We start from the raw sequence: 18,087 nt of genomic DNA, 5'->3' as shown, positions 1-18,087 counted from the left end.
ATATATATATATCTCCAAAGTGGGATTTCTGGGTCATATGGTAATTCCACTTTTAAGTTTTTGAGGAACCTTCAGATTGTTCACCATTGTGGCTACATCATTTTACATTTTTGCCAACAGTGAACAGAGTTCCAGTTCCTCCTCAACCCCACCAATACTTGCTATTTCCTTGGTGTTTCTGGTTTTCATCTTATGTGTAGTGGCCATCCTAATAAGTATGAGATGTCCCGTCATTTTTCATAAAGAAACCCAAAAGGGCTGGGGAAGCAGATCACCGGTGGAGAACTCATTTAGCATTCTTAAGGCCCTCGATTTGATCTCCAGCACTCCAGGGAGAGAAAAAGGCAGAGAGAGAGAGAGAGAGAGGGAAAGGGAGAGAGAGAGAGAGAGAGAAAGGAGAGAGAGAGAGAAGGAAAATAGGACTGAGTGGAACTTGCTAGATGTGGCAGCACACAGTTGCAATCATAGCACTCTTAGAAACAAAAACAAGAGAATCACTGCAACCTTGAGACCAATCTGGGCTACACAGTGAGTTCAAGGCTAGCACAGAACACATAACAAGACCCTGTCTCCAAAAAAAAAAAAATGGAATTTTCTGTAAAACTTAAAGCAGAATAATCAATCACCCACCTGGCCAGTGTAAATACATGGCCATTCCCACAGACAGCGGGCTGGCAGCTTCCCTTCCTGCTGTCCCCACCCCATCACAGGTCACATGGCAGCAGACAGTGATCTGCACTGATAAACCAGTGAGAGCGAAGGAGCAGCCACTCCAGATGATGCTCATAAAGGATGTTAAGAGGTGAACATAAAAAGCAAAGTCCGCCTGTCTCGGGGTTTCTCATGAGCTGGCGCCTTCACGCGCACGGTCTGACAGTCCTGCCTCATGCAGCCCACATCCTCCTCCCGAGGTTTTATCTGACCTCAGTGCTCACTTATCACAGAGGCAATGCCTCCAGAAGGGTCCTTATTAGCATTCTGACCTCAAGGAGGAGAAAACAGAACCTTGGAGGGACGGGACAACTTACTCAGAGCCACACAGGAGCTAGTGGTGGGCCACGTTTGCGGACTCCCGGGCCAGTCTTCTTGCCCCGGAAAGGCTTCTCTGTGCCTCTATTTCTGTACTAATGAGCGAGGCAGGTTCCCCTGGACAGCCACATGGGATCTTCAGCTAGTGAGTCAGGCACTGTGTAAAACTAACTGAGCCCTTCACATGGAAGAGTCTTCTAGTGAACGATGCACAGCATGGATTATTCAATAGCAGCAAACATTTCTGAGCATCTGTCAGGTGCCAGGATTTATTCTAGGACCCGGCCCTAGACCAGGCAGGCAACGCTGCTTTGGCAGAGCTTTGGTTTTTGTGAAAGAGATAATACGATGGAGAAAATTTCAGGGACACAGTTTCTTTGTCTTACAGGTGAAGATGATAATATGGTTTATTAGCTGCTGAACCAGAACCCAGGTTCTCAACCCCTTTCATCTGCTAGACATTCCTGTGTTTTTCTACTACAGTAAACTTAGCTGCTCTTTTTTTTAAACGTGCTCTAACGCAATGTTAGCAATACAACCCAAGACCTAGTTAAATGACCAAAGCACTTGATCTTCTGCCCTTACTGGTAATGAAAAACTGAGAGACACGGTCTAAGCATTTGGTAAACCCCGGCCTAGAGATGAAGAAGCTTTCACATAAACAACCTAATTTAAGAGGTAGAAACAAGCCATACAACTTTATATCTGCCTTCAAAGAAAACAATTACCACTGGTCCTCCTGGATTTTATCCCAATAATGGTGGCAATGACACCTTCCACATAATTTTGTTTTGTTTTGTTTTGCAAGCTGGAGATGTTTTCTACAGAGTCCACGGCAAATTTTTTAAAACCCTCCTGTGCCTAATAATGGCCTAATACTATACTCTCTCCAAAAATATTTTTCTAAAAGTTAGTATAGGTCAAATTAAAACAAATTGCCTCTGAAGTTTATAGTATAAGTTTACCACATTTTTAGAGTATTAATGATGTTGGGGGAGTATGATTTGCACACCGGTTACTCGGGGTGCCTTAGGAATGGAGTTTAATTGTAAGGTTACCTATAGCAAGGAGGTAAACTTTCTCTGGGAGCTCACTATAACCACCCAGCCCACCTGGTGGAGAGACTATACCATCCAGCACCCAGAGGAGCTCGCTGTCCCCTTCCCTGTCCCCACAATCCCCTCAGCCACTTTGACACTCTTTTGTAACAGCCCTCCCCTTAGGTTCAGCCCAGGGATTGGCTGCGCTTGGGTCTCTACCCACCATTGGACCATTCAAATGTATCTGGCTTGGTCACATGGTACAGAGTTGGCCATATATGTCTGCTGTCTCTGTGGGAAGCTTGCAGCGGGGGAGGGCATAACATCTGCCACAAGTGACCAGCACAGGAGAGACTAATCCAGGAAAATGTAATGTATGAGATTATAGAATATATTTATGACTTAAAAGAGAAACTATGATTAGTATATTTTATCTAATTATTAAATCCACCAAGAATTTGAAAATCTAAATCCATCTTATATGTAATGGGTTACATAATTCAAATGATGCTTATTCTCTTAAATATACTAGATAGCTCCTGTGTGACTTTTATCTAAACAAAAACGTATCAGTGAGAAACTTCATCTTAAAATACCTGCCAGGTATTTTGGCATAGCTCAGTTGGTTAGAGTGCAGGTCTAATAAAAATCTACCCAGGTAGAGTTAACATTTCTTTCATCTTGATAGTTTTTCTCTGACTCAAAGAACATCAAAGATATCTTTCTCTCCCCGTTAAATTTCTTGACCCCCCCATAAATTTACAGAGCTTTTTATTTATTATTTAACCTATGGTTGGATCAGGTTAAAATTTTCTCATTCTATTCACATTTTTGTCTATTAAACTCTCCCTTTTTCCTACATTAATATCTATTTCACATAGCTGAATTCATGGATTCTTGTTCTTCATTTCAGACTTCCCAATATGTTCAAAAATCTACCTTCTCCTACTGACTTTGATGATGTATAGAGACAGGGTTGCCAAATCCCACTTAAATTCTGGAATTCAGGAATGGTAAAGTGCTCTAAACTGTAAAGCACTACTAAAGAAAAATTATTGTTAGCCTAAAGGACTGGGCTAAGAATGAGGTAAGCAAGAGACTCCTGGAGCACCCTTCTCAGAGCAAGCCTGACAAGCATCCTTTAAAGAACACAGTTCATAAGGATTGAGCAGAACATTTCTCTTTGCTTTGTTGTCACAAGAGTTTTGCCCTTGTGGGAGGGCTTCTCAGCGTTTAAAGGTGAAAATCACAAAGACCTTGCCTACTAAGAAGTGACACCTGACATCAGAACAAAGCAAGACATTTGCTCAGAGATGCTCAAAATGTCTTAATGGGCCAGGCCAATGTTAAGCTCCAGTTTCTTGTGAGCAGTCATGTTTACCAGTCTTCAAAGACAGAGTAAATTTAAGTTTGTGTTTTAATATATAGCACAACTTAGTTATCCAAAGGACTTTAAACTGGGACGAAGGTGCTTTATTGCTTCCAACATGACAGTACTAGAATACTTTTCCTTCTGCTACCTTCATGAATGTCTAACCATGAATGATTGGCTTACTACAATGGCCAAACCACTGGATCAGAGATGTGAGCACAGTACTGAGTTTCTCACTGGTTCACCCCCAAAGATCCTCCAAGTACACTCTGGAAATGTCATTGGTGGCTTTCTGGACTTTTCTGAAGACAGTGAAGGTATTAGAACATGAACCATATTTAGTATCTGTTTTCCATTTGTTTGTTTGGTACTGGAGTTCGAACTCGGGACCCTGTACTTTCAAGGCAGGCAGCGGAACCACTGAGCCAAATCCCTGGGCCATATGTAGTATCTGCTTAAAGCAAGTCTGAGTTTAGAAAGGAAGGTTCTTTAGGAAAGTGTCACTCTTAGGACTCCAGATAAACTAAGGTGGTAGGAACAGCAGCTGCATCTATTACCACCCGCTAATTTTAAGATCATAGTGTATTACGCTGCAAAGGAGGTACGGAGGGCACTACTCATGAAAAAGGTATAAAACGGGTAACACTGAATTACAGTGCTGCGTGTGGATTTCAATTTGTGAAATTGACAATTTTTAACTCACTGACATTCTTGATATAACATAAATGCACTGGCAGAGCGCATGATGCTTTTAAAATTTCTTTTTAATGAGAAATTTGCCCTTTAATTATTCTGTCCTAAGAGTTTGCAGATTTCACATCTTCCTACCAGGATCCACCTGCAGAGAAGGAGGGACTCGACTTTTCAAATATATGCTACAAATGGAATGCTTCATGTTAGTTCTTACCTGAACTTAATGTGTATTTAGAAAATTTTGTGTAGGCTTCACCTGCAATTAATTTTTAAATTCTTCAACATTTTAATTTAGCAGCATTGTGCCCAAGGCTGTTTAAGTCTAGAAAAGTTTACCTTTTCAATTTTTGTTGTAAGTATGTAGCTGGTTCTGATTAAAAGAATGTTTGCTATACCTCTGTTATGATTAGGGCTATGTTTCAAAAGCAAAGGAAATAAAATGAGGTTGTACCTATAGCAAAATAAAATCTTAGATCATAAGGATCTCTGAGATTCCCAGTCCTTTAGGCTAACAATAATTTTTCTTTAAGTAGCACTTCACAGTTTAGAGCACTTTACCATTCTTAAATGGCTTTCAAATCCTTCATTTATTTCATCTGATCCACCAGGTAGCTTTGCCGATGCTTTTCAGTTACAGAATATGTACATATCTTTCACTAAGATATCAAGAATCTCACCTAGTAAGCTTCATTTGGACCACTCTGGTGGGGGTCTTTGCTTTTGCTATCTCGGCCTGCAGGTAGTCAGCCTTGGGGTGTTGCTCACATTCGGGTGAGTCAGTCTTCTGGCTTCCAGCTCAGAGTGAGATATGGACTCCTAGGGACTCTACAGTGAGCTCCAGGCCTTTGGCTTTTGACTGAATCCTCCAGCTCTCCAGAAGGCAGGCAGCCCTTTTGAACTCTTCCACACCTGACCATGCAGGCAGTCATTGTAAGCCAATCTTGTAAATCTTCGTATATAGACTTTATATGAAATCTGTTTCTCTCATGAGCATTGACTGGTAGTAAGTTATGTTTCAAATTTTAATCCACTTGTAGTATTTGTACTGTGTGACATTTCGATACATATATACAATGTGTAATGACCAGATCAGGGTGATTGTCCTAGAGACTAATTTCAGCAGGTGCCCAGGTGATTTTTAAAACTGAGTTTTGGAAAACCGTTCTCCATTGACAAGGATAGGGTTCTGTTCTAGTTTGTACCAAAGATGATCCATCCAAGCTTTTCTAACTTGGGTGGGAAGGTCAGCCTGCTATGGTATGGTCGATGAAAGGAGTTTATGAACCAGCCCTGTTCCCGGGCGCTTTTGCCTTCCTATCTACACCTTCTACCTGTCTGCCCCCTTGTCCAGTGTAGAGTTTGGCCCACCTGCTGTCCCCCACATGTGCCCATGCTGACCCTGGGCTTCCTCTCCAAGCGCAATTCAGGGAAAGAGACAGTTTGGAAAGGAAAATATTGCCAGAAGGAGCTTATGTCTCAAAAATTCAGGAAGATAAATCTCTAAGCCTACTTGCTGGCACTTCTCCATTTCCAGTTTGGTTTATGTAATCGAAAGGATCCTTGTTCATCTATTTTGGTTCAAGTCAATTTAGAAAATGAATGCATTCGGGGCAAAAAAAACTGATTTTTGGAAGGATCAATCTAAAATGCTTCTTTCTCTTTCTCTCTCTTTCCCCCCTTCAAGGGATGCTTTTCTCTTTTTCAAATTTGAAATTTGGTCTTTTGCAGTTCTCCTAGGAAACAGCACTTTCCCAAGCTCGACAGAAACTTAAGGGATATAAACTGGGACGTGATAAAATGTACTCAGCCCTACCAGTAAAGAATTTCCTTTCCTTCCAGCCCCGGGCTTATGAGCTGCTTCTATCACGTTGGATTTAAGTGTTCTTATTTAGAAACAAAACAAAAATCTGATAGGTGATCAGCTGAATTTCATCAGAATTATTTGAGTACAAATTGGTTTTTAAGTCACCAGAGCAGATAGGCAAAATCTGTGAGTTGCGTTCTCTGTGTAGGAAGCTATAATTCTAATTAGCCTGTGATTTTTTAAAGTATTCTTCTCCCCTAAGTTCACATTCAAGCCATGTATACAGGCACTGAATGAGGCCCAGAGAATGTAGAGGGGAGAACATAGAAGAAAACAAAACAACATCCTGTATGCCTGAAACAGAATAGTGAGAGAAAAGCAAGTAAGCCAACAAGTAGACACAAATTTTCTCTGAAGACCCACTACTGTGGGAGTTCAGCTGTACTCACCAGCTTCAAGTTGCTGTGACAAAATCTGAGAAAATCAACTTACGAGGAGCGGCGATTTCTTTTGGCTCATGGTTTCAGAGACTTTAGTCCGTGGTGGCTCCCTGCCCCCACCACCCCTGTCACTTGGGGCCTGTGGCAGGGCAGAAAATCACTTCAAGGAGCATGTGATGGAGGACTGTTCACCTCAGAGCAGCAGGAGAACAAATGGTGAAGGTGGGCAGTGTCCCCATCAAGTATGTTCCCCTGCCCCAGCCACCCGTCCACTAGGCCCCATGTCTTAAAGGTTCCATCGCCTCTCAATAGCACCACAGGTGCTATTGACCATGCCTTCAATCCGGAACCTTTAAGTTCAAAAGCCTAAAAGCAACATTAAATTGATGGATCATGAGGCCTCACTGAGTGAGCAATCTCTGAGCTAAGATGGCCATGAAGAGAAGAGTTTGGAGAAGATTCCAGTGGGAGGCAGGTAGAGCTGAATTCCCTTTAGGGAAGGGCTGAGAGGAAGACTTGACTTTGAAGTAACTGAAAGCATGGCCCATTAAAGGAATCAAACTGGAAAGATGGAAAGCAAGAAGGGCTGCTGACGAGTGAGAGAGAAAGACAGAGAGAGACGTAGTGGAGCAGAGGGGCAGGGCCCAGGTGGCAGAGCCTCAGGCTGGCTGTGCCTAGCAATCAGCAGCACTGGCCATTTACCCCACGTGTCTTTGGCATCTGTATGGTTTAAGTTCCCCATAGAGGGTCTTTGGGAGCCCTGCTTAAGTCTTTAGGCCTGAACCAGAACAAGTGTGAAAATCTGCATGGGCCCAACCTCAACTATGCACCTAGGTTTTGCTGCCTAACTTCTTCACTCTATCCATTCAAACTAGACCGCACCCCGGCTGAGGAACAGCTGGAGAAAAGGAGGGATTCTGGAAGTTGAAAAGGGAGGTAATGCCATTTGTTGGTGATAAAATCCAAAGAGGACATGAAAACAATCACAGGAACTAAGGTCCCAGGGATGAGTGTTGCCTCCCAAGGCAGGGACAGTTGGTGACAGTACTCCTTTTCTGCCGCACAATTCAGTCTTGTTTTGCTACCAATTTGAATGGAAATATTTTTTATTTGGCCTGATAATATGTATGTACACATAGAGCCAATATAATGGAAGGATGCTGGCTTCACTGCACTTGTAGAAATGACTCTCTGTACCTTATAGTTAACCTGATCCATGTGTATGGGGTGGGGGGGACTGCACTTGCACACAGCCACTAGCAGACACTTCATGCACAAACCAGTTGTTTCTGAGACTCTCACAGGCCTCTGGAAAGAATTTCCCAAGATCACAAAAAGTTCTCCATTGCTGCTTTATACAGAATTGATAATCATTGTATTTCTACCCTCTAATTTTCTCTTAAAATTAAGTGCAAAATACATATGTGCACACACACACACACACACACACACAGGAGCTTAACCCTGGTGGCTGGGAGAGCTACACAGATGCCAATTTGGTGTGTTTGGCGCTGCCAGCAGGATTTTCAGGAAAACAGAAGGACAGAGGACCCAGCTAGTGCCCCTGGGGACAGGGGTAACCAGCACACTCAGAGGAACCACCTTGTGCATGTACCAGGGTCTGGACCTCTGGAAGCCACTTCCCCTCACCCCATCCTGCCTCTTTCAGGAAGCAGGGCCTTCTGGGAGCTCAGAGGAAATGCAGCCACAATAACCGGAAACCGATTAAAGAATGAGGCCAAATCCATCTGCCCACTTTCACAGACAGCTCACACTTGATCTTAGCCCAAAAGGCCAAGAAGTGATTCACAGACAGCTCACGACATGCAGGGAATTGTAATTTAATAGGTTCCTGAGTGATTGTTCCTTTCCACCTTAATGTGTTCTTTTGTTTTGTTTTGTTTTGTTTTTTCTTGATTATTTTGCCAGGTCCCTGGCTTTACAACTCTCCCACTTGGCAGCTCCTCTCCCATCCTCTGCTCTCCTCCCAGCCGACTGCTGAGGGCAGCCCTGGTCCCTCTCCTCTCTCCCCGTAGGGAACTGCATCAAGTGCCCCTCGACCTCCATCTTGCTTCCCAGGTTCATGGGCTTGGACTCCAGGTGACTAAACTCGCGCTACACAGGTTCAATCCACAAACCTTTTTGGTTTTGCTGAGTAACACAAATCATAGGGTTCTTGCTTATGCAATTAATCACCTTCAAAGAACAACGTAGACTGGTTTGGTGGTGTTCTTGTCATTGTACTTTTTTAAAAAGTGTAGCTTTTGTCTTAAGAACGGAAACAGGCAGCATTTCAGGCATTAACTGTATGCACCTGAAGGTAGGGTGCACTGATTTTGATAAGATTCAAGTACTTTTTATCTTTATTAAATTTATTGGTACATATTAGGTAAACAACACAGTTACATTCATCATTGGGATATTGTACCTACACATGACTTAGGTTCTTATTTTTCCCCATTCCCTAGCCTCCCCTCAGCCCCTCCACCTTCCCTGTTTACAATGACATTGTTTCCATGTTTTTCCTTTTCTTGTGTTTTTTTTCTTTTCCCTTTTTTTACCTTTCCCCTACCCCTGCCACTTCCTCTACTCTTTTAGACTTTTCTTCCTATTACACAATATCAATTATACATTTTAATCTTTATTTACACTTTTACTTTTTCACACCAGAGAAGCTATTTGGTATTTTTCCATGTGTAACTTATTAATTTCACTTAAGAGTATGGTCTCATTGTGCATCCACTTAGCTATAAATCTCTCTAGTTTCTCATTCTTTATGGCTGAGTAGTATTCCACTTTATTTTTTTAAAAAACACACATTTATCCAGTCTCTAGTTGATGGGCAATTGGGTTGTTTCCAAGTTTTAGCTTATCTGTGCCACTATAAATATGGGTGTGCATAAATCACTGTGGTATGATTCTTTTAATTATTTTGGGAAGATACTCAGCAGAGGAATAGCTGGGTCAAATGGGACTTCTATTCCTAGTTGTTTGAGGCATCTCCACATTGATTTCCACAGTGGTTGCAACACCAACAATGGAGAAGGGTTCCTATCTTCCCACAACGCCCCCACCAGCATTTGTTATTGGTTGATTTCTTGATAGCAGCCATTCTTTCTGGGGTGAGGTGGAGTCTCAGTGTTGTTTTCATCTGCATCTCTTGAATGACCAGTGATGGTGAACATTTTTTCATGTTTATTTACCGCTTTTACTTCTTTGTCTGAGAAATGTTCATTTCAGATGACCATTTTGAATTAGGTCTTTATATTTGGGGGGGGTCTGGTTTTTTGTTTCTTTGTTTGTTTTTGTTTTTGTTTTTTTAAGTTCTTTGTATATTCTAGATAGTAGATCTTTGTCTGAGGAACAGCTGGTGAAAATTCTTTCCCACATTGTAGGCTGTCTCTTAGCTCTACTTGTGATTTGTCTTGCAGTGCAGAAGCTTTTTAAAAAGATGAGATCCGAGTTGTTGGTTCTTTGTGCTAGTTCCCGTGCTACTGAGGATTTGTTCATAAAGTCTTATCCTATGCCAATATCTTCAAGAGTTCTACCTATCTTCCAGCAAGTTTAGTGTTTGTTTTAATATTTATATCTTTAATCCACTTGGATTTTAGTGCACGATGAAAGATATAGGTCTAGTTTTAATCTTTGACAAATTGAAATCCAGAGGCTATCTTTCCTCCAGAGAGGGTGTTTGGCTCCTTTGTCAAAGATAAGGTAGTTGAATATGTTAGGAGATATTTCTGCATTTTCTAATCTATTCCACTAATCCTCAGGTATGTTTCTTTGCCAGTACCATGCGGTTTTTATCACAGTGACTTTGTAGTATAGTTTCAAACTGGAAATTGTGATAACCTCTGCCTTGTCTCTGTTGACTAGAATTACTTTTGCTATTCTAGGTCTCTTCTGATTCTTAATGAATTTTTGGACTGTTTTCTCTAGTTCTATGAAATATACTGTTGGGATTTCAATAGGGATTGCATTGAATCTATATAACAGTTTTGGAAGTAAGGCCATTTTCACTATATTGATTCTTCCTATCCAGGAACAAGGAATGTTTTTCCATTTTCTCATATCTTATATCTTATATCTTCAATCTCTCTCTCCTTTTTTTTTGAACCAGGAACTGAACTTGGGACCTTGCACTTGTAAGCCAGGCGGTAGAACCACTGAGCTAAATCCCCAGGTAATCTCTTTTTTTTAGAGTGCTATAGTTTTCAGTGTAGAGGTCTTTTGTCTCCTTCATTAGATTGATTCCTAGATATTTCACTTTTTTGGATGCTTTTGTAAAAGGGATTGTTTCCCTAATTTGACTCTCAGTGAGACTATTGTGTACAAGAAGACTATTGATTTTTGAGTATTTACCTTGTGTCCAGCTACTCTACTGAATCTGTCAATCAAGTCTGGAAGTCTTTTGGTGGAGTTCCTTGGGTCTTCTGTATAGAGTACATATCATCAGCAAGTAATGACACTTTCACTTCTTCCTTTCCTATCTTTATTGCTTTTATTTCTTTCTCTAATTGCTGTGGATAATTTTTCAAAAACAATATTGAACAGAAGTGGCGATAGTGGACATCCTTGTCTCATTCCTGATTTCAGCACACAGTTTTTCAGTTTTTGACCATTTAGTATGATGTTGGCTATTGGCTTTTCGTAGATAGTGTTTATCAAGTTGAGATAAAGAACATCTATTCCAATTTTCTGTAGGATTTTTGTCATGAACGGATGTTGAATTTTATCAAACGCTTTTTCTGCATCTATTGAGGGGATCATATGGTTTTTGTCCTTGGTTCTGTTTATATAACATATTACATTTATTGATTTATCTGTGTAAATACTTTTATAGAGGTCCTATATGCTATCATCATGTCCATGATAATATTAAATATAACATACACTCTAATTGCATGGCACCTTCCTTTCTAAATCAAGGCTGGGAAGAGGAAAAGTGTTCTGTAAAACACAACCACCAGCCAGAGGGTGGATTATGACATCCAGTAACACCACTTCCTAAAAGGTGAGGACACATCAGACAGCAAAGAGCATTTCCATTTTCACCTGAAGGGCAAAGGAATTGCTTGGGCTGGAGCGGGAAGGGGTGAGCTAAAGAGTAAACCCCATAATCCCTGCACAGAAAATCCAAGGGGAAACCTGAATAAACTCTCTGGCCACACTGGCTTCTAACTACTTCCTCGGTTGACTTTGAAAATCACTGATGTTGGAGGTCACACATCTGAGCAATGTATGACTGCTCTCCACTAAGTCTGCTATGTTGTAGATACTGGAACACCTTGGCCATGGGGGTCACCATCATAACCCTCACCCAGGTTACTCTGGGGGACTTGAAGGTTGCTTTCATTGGAACCACCAACTCTTCACTGGGGCCTTCGTAGGTATCTGGAGGGTGATATCAGAGGTCCAAAAACTCCACCCAAAATCATGCTGACACCTCCATTTTTAAATATGTGTCCATGAAGAGCTATGAAGATGGATTCTTTACCTCCAGCCACCTTTCCGTGCCTCAGACCACTGGCTTCTTCCGCCTATATGTGCCTGCCAAGCCCTGTGTTGGAGGCAGGTTTGAGACCAGCTTTCCCACTCCACTATGTGAATAAACTCTCCCTTTTGCAGAACTTGACTGGCATACTGCACAGCAGGCAAAACAAGGCTGGTTTGGTCACGCATGGTCCTTAAATCCAAATGCTAAGAATAAGATCCTGGCGGGTACAAATCCCAAACCCTAGGAGTTATGAGACTCTTTGGAGCTGTCTGGCCTAGCTTTGCTCCAAACACAGAGTCCCTCCGTGGTCTGTGGCACAGCATCTCTGATTGAAGAGAGAAGTTTCTAGCCACTGAGGCGACTGCTGTGCTGTGATTAGTAAAGACAGCTGAGAAGCCGCACATTGCTGCTACTTAGCCTCCTTGTGCTTGAGAGTCTAAATAAGAGGGGACTGGAAATAATAACAACTCATAAGGGTTTTTCTGTGCATTCGGTGGTATTAAACAATGAAAGAACCGAAAACAGCCAGGCACAGAACGAGCACACAGTAAATAGTAGCCACGATGATGACAATGTTCCTTCCAGCACCTTTTTTCTGGGCTAACTGCCTCCCTCCCATCCACCAGGCTGTAGATCACGGGGCTTTAAAATAGCTCTTCTGTTAAGTGCTCCTCCACAACAGAGAGATGCACAGAAATGGATTTAATATTCTAGCAGAGTGCAATATTCAGGCCCCCAGTTCAGCCGGAACAGCGCAGGCCTTGTCCTAAACTTTATCACTGTGTCAGGGCTGCCTGTGGCTGCCCTGAATTTTGGGGGGCTGCACCCCAACCCTGGTTCTCAGCAGACTTACCAACATCTAAAACTATCCAGTCTCTTTCATAAAAGCTGCTGCCAGACCAAGTCTCTCCAACCTATATTTATATAACTATTTGGAGGGCACGAATACATTTACATCTATTCAGCTAAATTCTTGGTTTGGTATCTTCATTCTAGCTCACTGTGACACATTTGTGTTCTGGTTTTATCACTCAGTCTTTCCTAACCGTGTTCGTATCCAAAATGTGATAAATAAGTGTTATTTTTACCCAAGTGATGGATAAATGTGTTATCTAGACATACCCAAGGATATAGTTCTAGATACTACTAGAGACAGTCAACTAATAAAGGATTAACTTGTGACTCCACCTACCGAATGACCTTCATTCCTGTCTTTTGTGGTCTTTCTCATAAAGATAGCAGGCTAAAATCAAAATATGTTTTCCTAGGGCTGAAGATGTAGCTCGAAGGTAGAGTACTCACATAGCATGCACAAGGCCCTGAGTTCGGGACGTACTTTGGACAAGAATTATTCTCACTTAGAGGAAGGTAGTAGCTTTACAGAATTGCAAAATATGGCGCTAGGCCCTAGCATAGCTACAAGGAGTACTTTTGGTTTTGTTTTTGTTTCCGTGCTTGTTCTAGGATATGTTTGTTTTACTGTGTTGTGATACCAAGGCCTTTGCCTGGAATTACATTCCTAGCCCTTTTGATTTTGAGACAGGCTCTCACTAACTTGCTAAATTGCCTACATAGGTCTCAAACTCAAGATCCTCCTATTTCAGCCTCTTAAGAGGGCTGGGATCATAGGCATGTGTCACCGCAGCCAGCCAAGGGAGATTTCTGGGTTTTTGTTTTGTTTTGTTTTTAAGTTGAGGTGACAGATCCAGCTGCACTGATAGATCACAGCATGGAAGAAGGCCTGAACGCCAAGGCCCCGGGACCGGACAGGCAGGTGAGGCCCAGAGCTGGAAACCAAATCCCATTGGTTTCACCTTCATGTCTATTGAAGATCATGGCTGGATTTGGTGCCCGAGATGCACAGACTGGGACAAACAGCACAGGCTGAGTCATTGCAACCCCGTCGCTTGCAAGGCTTTCCCTGGACAACCTCGCATCTGCTCCCATGGGTTTTACAGGCTGGAGGGTGGCAGAAGAGAGCACCCCCAGAGGGAGCTGTGGGGTCACACAAAGGAAGAGAAGGGCTCAGTATGGGATGGAAGACAATCATTCTGGCAGGCCAGCTCTTCCCATTACTTTGTAATCCTGCCCCTGACAGCCCACTTGCCCTGAAAGCAAATGTTCAGTGGACTTAGGGGCTGCGGGAGGGACCAGGAAACACCGTCCCTGCCCAGCCTCTCTCCTGAGATTCACATGCAGAGGGAAGAAGGTGACCAGAGAAGAATTTAGGGAAGAGCAAAGAAAACTGAGGGGAATGTTTACAATATGTCATGGTCAAGTTATTGGATTCTTTACTCAAATACTTTCCGGGGCAAAGTATCTACCATAGGAGAGTTGACCGCAGAAAGATCAGAGAACCACAAATCTAGATCTGGTTGTATTAACTCCATGAGATCTGAGTTTCCGATGAAACCAAGCCCACACAGGCACCAAGGGGAAGGTCTCTGTCCCCTCCCCAGACTCTCAAGATTAGAGGCACTGGAGTGTTTCGCTCTGAAGGTTCAAAAAAATTATGCAAATCTAGAGGATGCAGAAATGATTAGGGTGGGCACTATTACCATGGCCTCCCATCCATAGCTTGGAAGCCAAGAAGGAACTGACTTGCTCCGGACAGAAGGGATTCCAGAAAACAGTCACAGGTCGGACCGTAGAATTTCTAAAGCCAGCAACCTACAAACTGGAAGCTGATCCCCAGAGCCTGGGTTGCAGCAGTCAATTCGAGACAGATTTTTCTGAAGCTGTCACCTCCCGTTCCACTTTTCAGGTTAGAGGTGGGCCGTCCGCAAACCTGCAGACCCGCGCAGCAACCAAAGGAACTGCTCAGGGAAGGAGACCAGCAGCAGGACCTGATTCCATGCTCAGCGGTAACGGAGTCTAGAAATGAAGGAAACTCAAGCTGCACGGCGGAAATTGAGTTTCACTGCTGCGTTTGCAGGCCCAGGCTGTGCTCTTTGCTTTGGCACACTTTCCCTGGACAAAAGCCAGTGTTCTCACCACATAAACACTAAGTGATGATAATAACGTCAGCAGATGAGGCCATGATCTGTAAGGGTGCCAGATTCCACGCTGATGGGCTGGAATACGTCGGAGAGGATCACAAAAATAAGACAAAGGGCAGAGAAACTGCCAATGGACATAGAGAGCAAAGTCTTGAAAGAAGGAGGAGGGGATAACCTAACAGCTCATAAATGCAAACATTTTTAAATTGGACATTTTTGCCTCACGCAGCTCTGCTTCATGCCTTTCCCAGGAAAGCAACTGCCAGTCTCTTTTTGAAAGGCGCCAAGTCCCTGAGGGTTGACGGCTGAGGTTTTACCGCCATCTAGTGATCCTATAAGGTATGCCAGCTTTGGACGCTTTGGCCTACGGAGAGCCCAAGGCCCACGGTCTTGTTCTGGTCTGAGGAAGAAAGAGGTTGTTGAGCTTTACTTCATTATCACCCATTTCGTTCAAAAGAGATGTCGCTCTGGTTCCAAGCCATCAATCAACTGAAGTTGATTGGACCCAAGGACCAGGCTGGGCTAAATCTTCACGTTCTAACCTCCCTTCTCCTTGAAATCCTCTTGGTTCCCAATGTTTCTCAGATGCTGAAACCCCAGCCCCTGAAGTGTCCCCACTCTAACAAAAGAGCTCATTTATGTGCAGAAACGTGATACCTGAAGACAAGCTAAGAGTCCTGTGGGGTGACAAGTGCTGCTCAAAAGGGGAGCTTTCTTCTGACCCCTGAAGGAACAAGAGTTCGGTGAGGTAGTGGCCTGTTGTGCTCCAATCCTGGACACCAGTGTGCCTCACAGGAGACAAACAGTCTGCAGAGAAGGAGACGGGCGCTGGTCCTGGGTCTTCTCCAGACAGTGAAGAAGTTGGCCTGAAGCAGGAGGTCGGGACAACCTGGCAGGCTCTGCTCCCTGAGGACAGTCACAGTCCTGTGTGCTTTTTCCTTTCATCCATCCCTCTTTGCTTGATTGATGGGTGAAGACCAGAGGAAGAAAGACAAAAAAGATATACTGCTATGTGCTTAGTTACTTCTTGTGCATTGTTCCAGGCTTATAACACCCTCCCCGCGCCAGGTCATAGAGACTCCAGTCTGCCCTGTCACACATTTCCTGACTTACTCGTATGGTTTAGATCTACAATGTCCCCCAAAAGACTCATGTGTTCAGAGGTGAGGCTTTGGAAGGTGACTGGACTATGGGGGGCAGAATTGCTGAAGTGCGGTTCGAAGGTGGGACCTAGTTGGACCTGGTTGGTTTCCCTCCCTGGTTCCTGCCTTCTCTCCCTCTCTCTGCTTTCTGACCTCCATGGTGTGAGCAGTCAGACTCTTCACCATGCCCTTCCTGTCTTGGAGCCAGTCAACCATGGACTGACTCCTCTAACCCCATGAGCCAGGGCCAGGGATTTAGCTCAGTGGTGCTGCCTCACAAGCGCAAGGTCCTGAGTTCGATCCCTGGTACTCACACTGTCTGACTGCCAGTCAGAAGGCCCTCCTTATTTCACAAGGCTTCTGCCCAAGCCCTGGAATGCTGCACAGGACCAAGGAGAGTCTGAATAGGCAGCCACGCTGGGTTCCCTCCCACCCCAGCCTCTCAGCAATGTTATGCATCATGCCTGTGCAAGGAAGTCTCCATAAACCCCAGAAGGACCGGGTTGGGGGAGCTCCTGGACACCTGGACATGGGTCCCCAGAGGGTACAATCCAGAGAAGGACTTTGCACTCTTCCCTCACACATCGCCCTATACCTCTTTTTTTTTTTTTTTTTTTTTTTTTTTTGATTTTTTGAGTCAGGGTCTCACTCTGTAGTTGAGACTGACCTGGAGCTCACTATGCAGCCCAGGCTGGTCTCGAGCTCACAGCGATCCTCCTGCCTCAGCCTCCCAAGTGCCGGGATTACAGGCGTGTGCCACCACGCCCAGCAACACATCTCTTGATCTGTGTCCTTCATAGCATCCTTCACAGCAAGCCAGGAAATATGTCTCCCCAAGTTCCCTGAGCCACTCAAGCAGTTTAATTGAAATTCCTGAGTACAGCAGGTGGGGCAGACACACAAGCCAAACACCTGGGGCTTGGGATGGGTGTGTGGGAGGGGAGTTGGGGACTGAACCCCTCCTGTGGAATCCAACCCTGTCTCCAGAAAAGTAGTGTGTGAATGTAGTTGAATTAGACGCCCCCAGCTGATATCCACTGCAACTTTGCTTGCCTGCCAGTGGGAGAATCCTCGCGCCTTCTGACGTCACAGAACTCTCATGTTCACTGTTGTGACACCGTGAAGGAACTGTGTATTTCTCAGGTTCCTGCTCTGTGCAGATGACGGATGGGAAGCCACAGTGCTGTGTCCTAGTGACGACTCTCTCTGGGTCCTGGTTTCTTGCAGACTGGCACAGTCTAAAAGGATTTGTATTACTGGCAGTCCCCTTGTCAATAAATACTCATGGAAGGGCTGGGGTTTAGCTCCGTAGCACCATGCCTGCCTTGCAAGTGCAAGATCCTGAGTTTGATCCCCAATACTGGGAAAATAAATAAATAGATAAATATTCAAAGAAGCTAATGTTACTGCAAAGTCTATCCACTAAATCTTTCTGGAATATAAACATCCCCAATCTATAATTCATCGAGTCATTAATTCATCTCACCTCTGTCCCACACTGGTATGTTTTTACTTTTGTTGTTCTTGTTTTATTGTTGTTGGCTTTTTGTTTGCTTTTGCTTGCTTGGTTTTTGTTTTGGTTCAGTCTGGTTTTGGATTTTTGTGACAGAGTCTCACTGTGTAGCCCAGGTTGGCCTCGAACTCGGTCATCCAGGCTGATCTCAAACTCTCAGTTTTCCTGCCTCAGCCTCCAGAGTGCTAGGATTATAGCATATGCCACTACACCCACTGGTCTTTTTCTTCTTCTTACCCTTCCCCTTCCTCTGAGGAGGAGGAGGAGGCCGAGGAGGAGGAGGAGGTTGATGATGAAGAAAAACAGAATGTCAGGCTCTTTGTGGATAACTTCCTGATTTAGCTACAAATTTTTAAATGTCATTTGGTTTCTATGCATAGGGATTTTTTTTCCTTCACTAAAGAGATATCTTCTGCTTCATAGAGCTATTCCTTGGATTAAGTAAATATTTTTATTTGTTTGGTTTTTGCTACTGGAGATTGAACCCAGGATCCTCGCAGTGAACTACGGTACATCTCCAGCCCTTTTTAATTTTTTTTTTTTTTTTTTTTTTTTTTT

This window comes from Fukomys damarensis, unplaced genomic scaffold (assembly GCF_012274545.1).
Source record: "Fukomys damarensis isolate Sample0158 unplaced genomic scaffold, DMR_v1.0_HiC HiC_scaffold_19, whole genome shotgun sequence".
Taxonomy (NCBI): Eukaryota; Metazoa; Chordata; class Mammalia; order Rodentia; family Bathyergidae; genus Fukomys; species Fukomys damarensis.
This window is presented reverse-complemented; position numbering follows the sequence as displayed.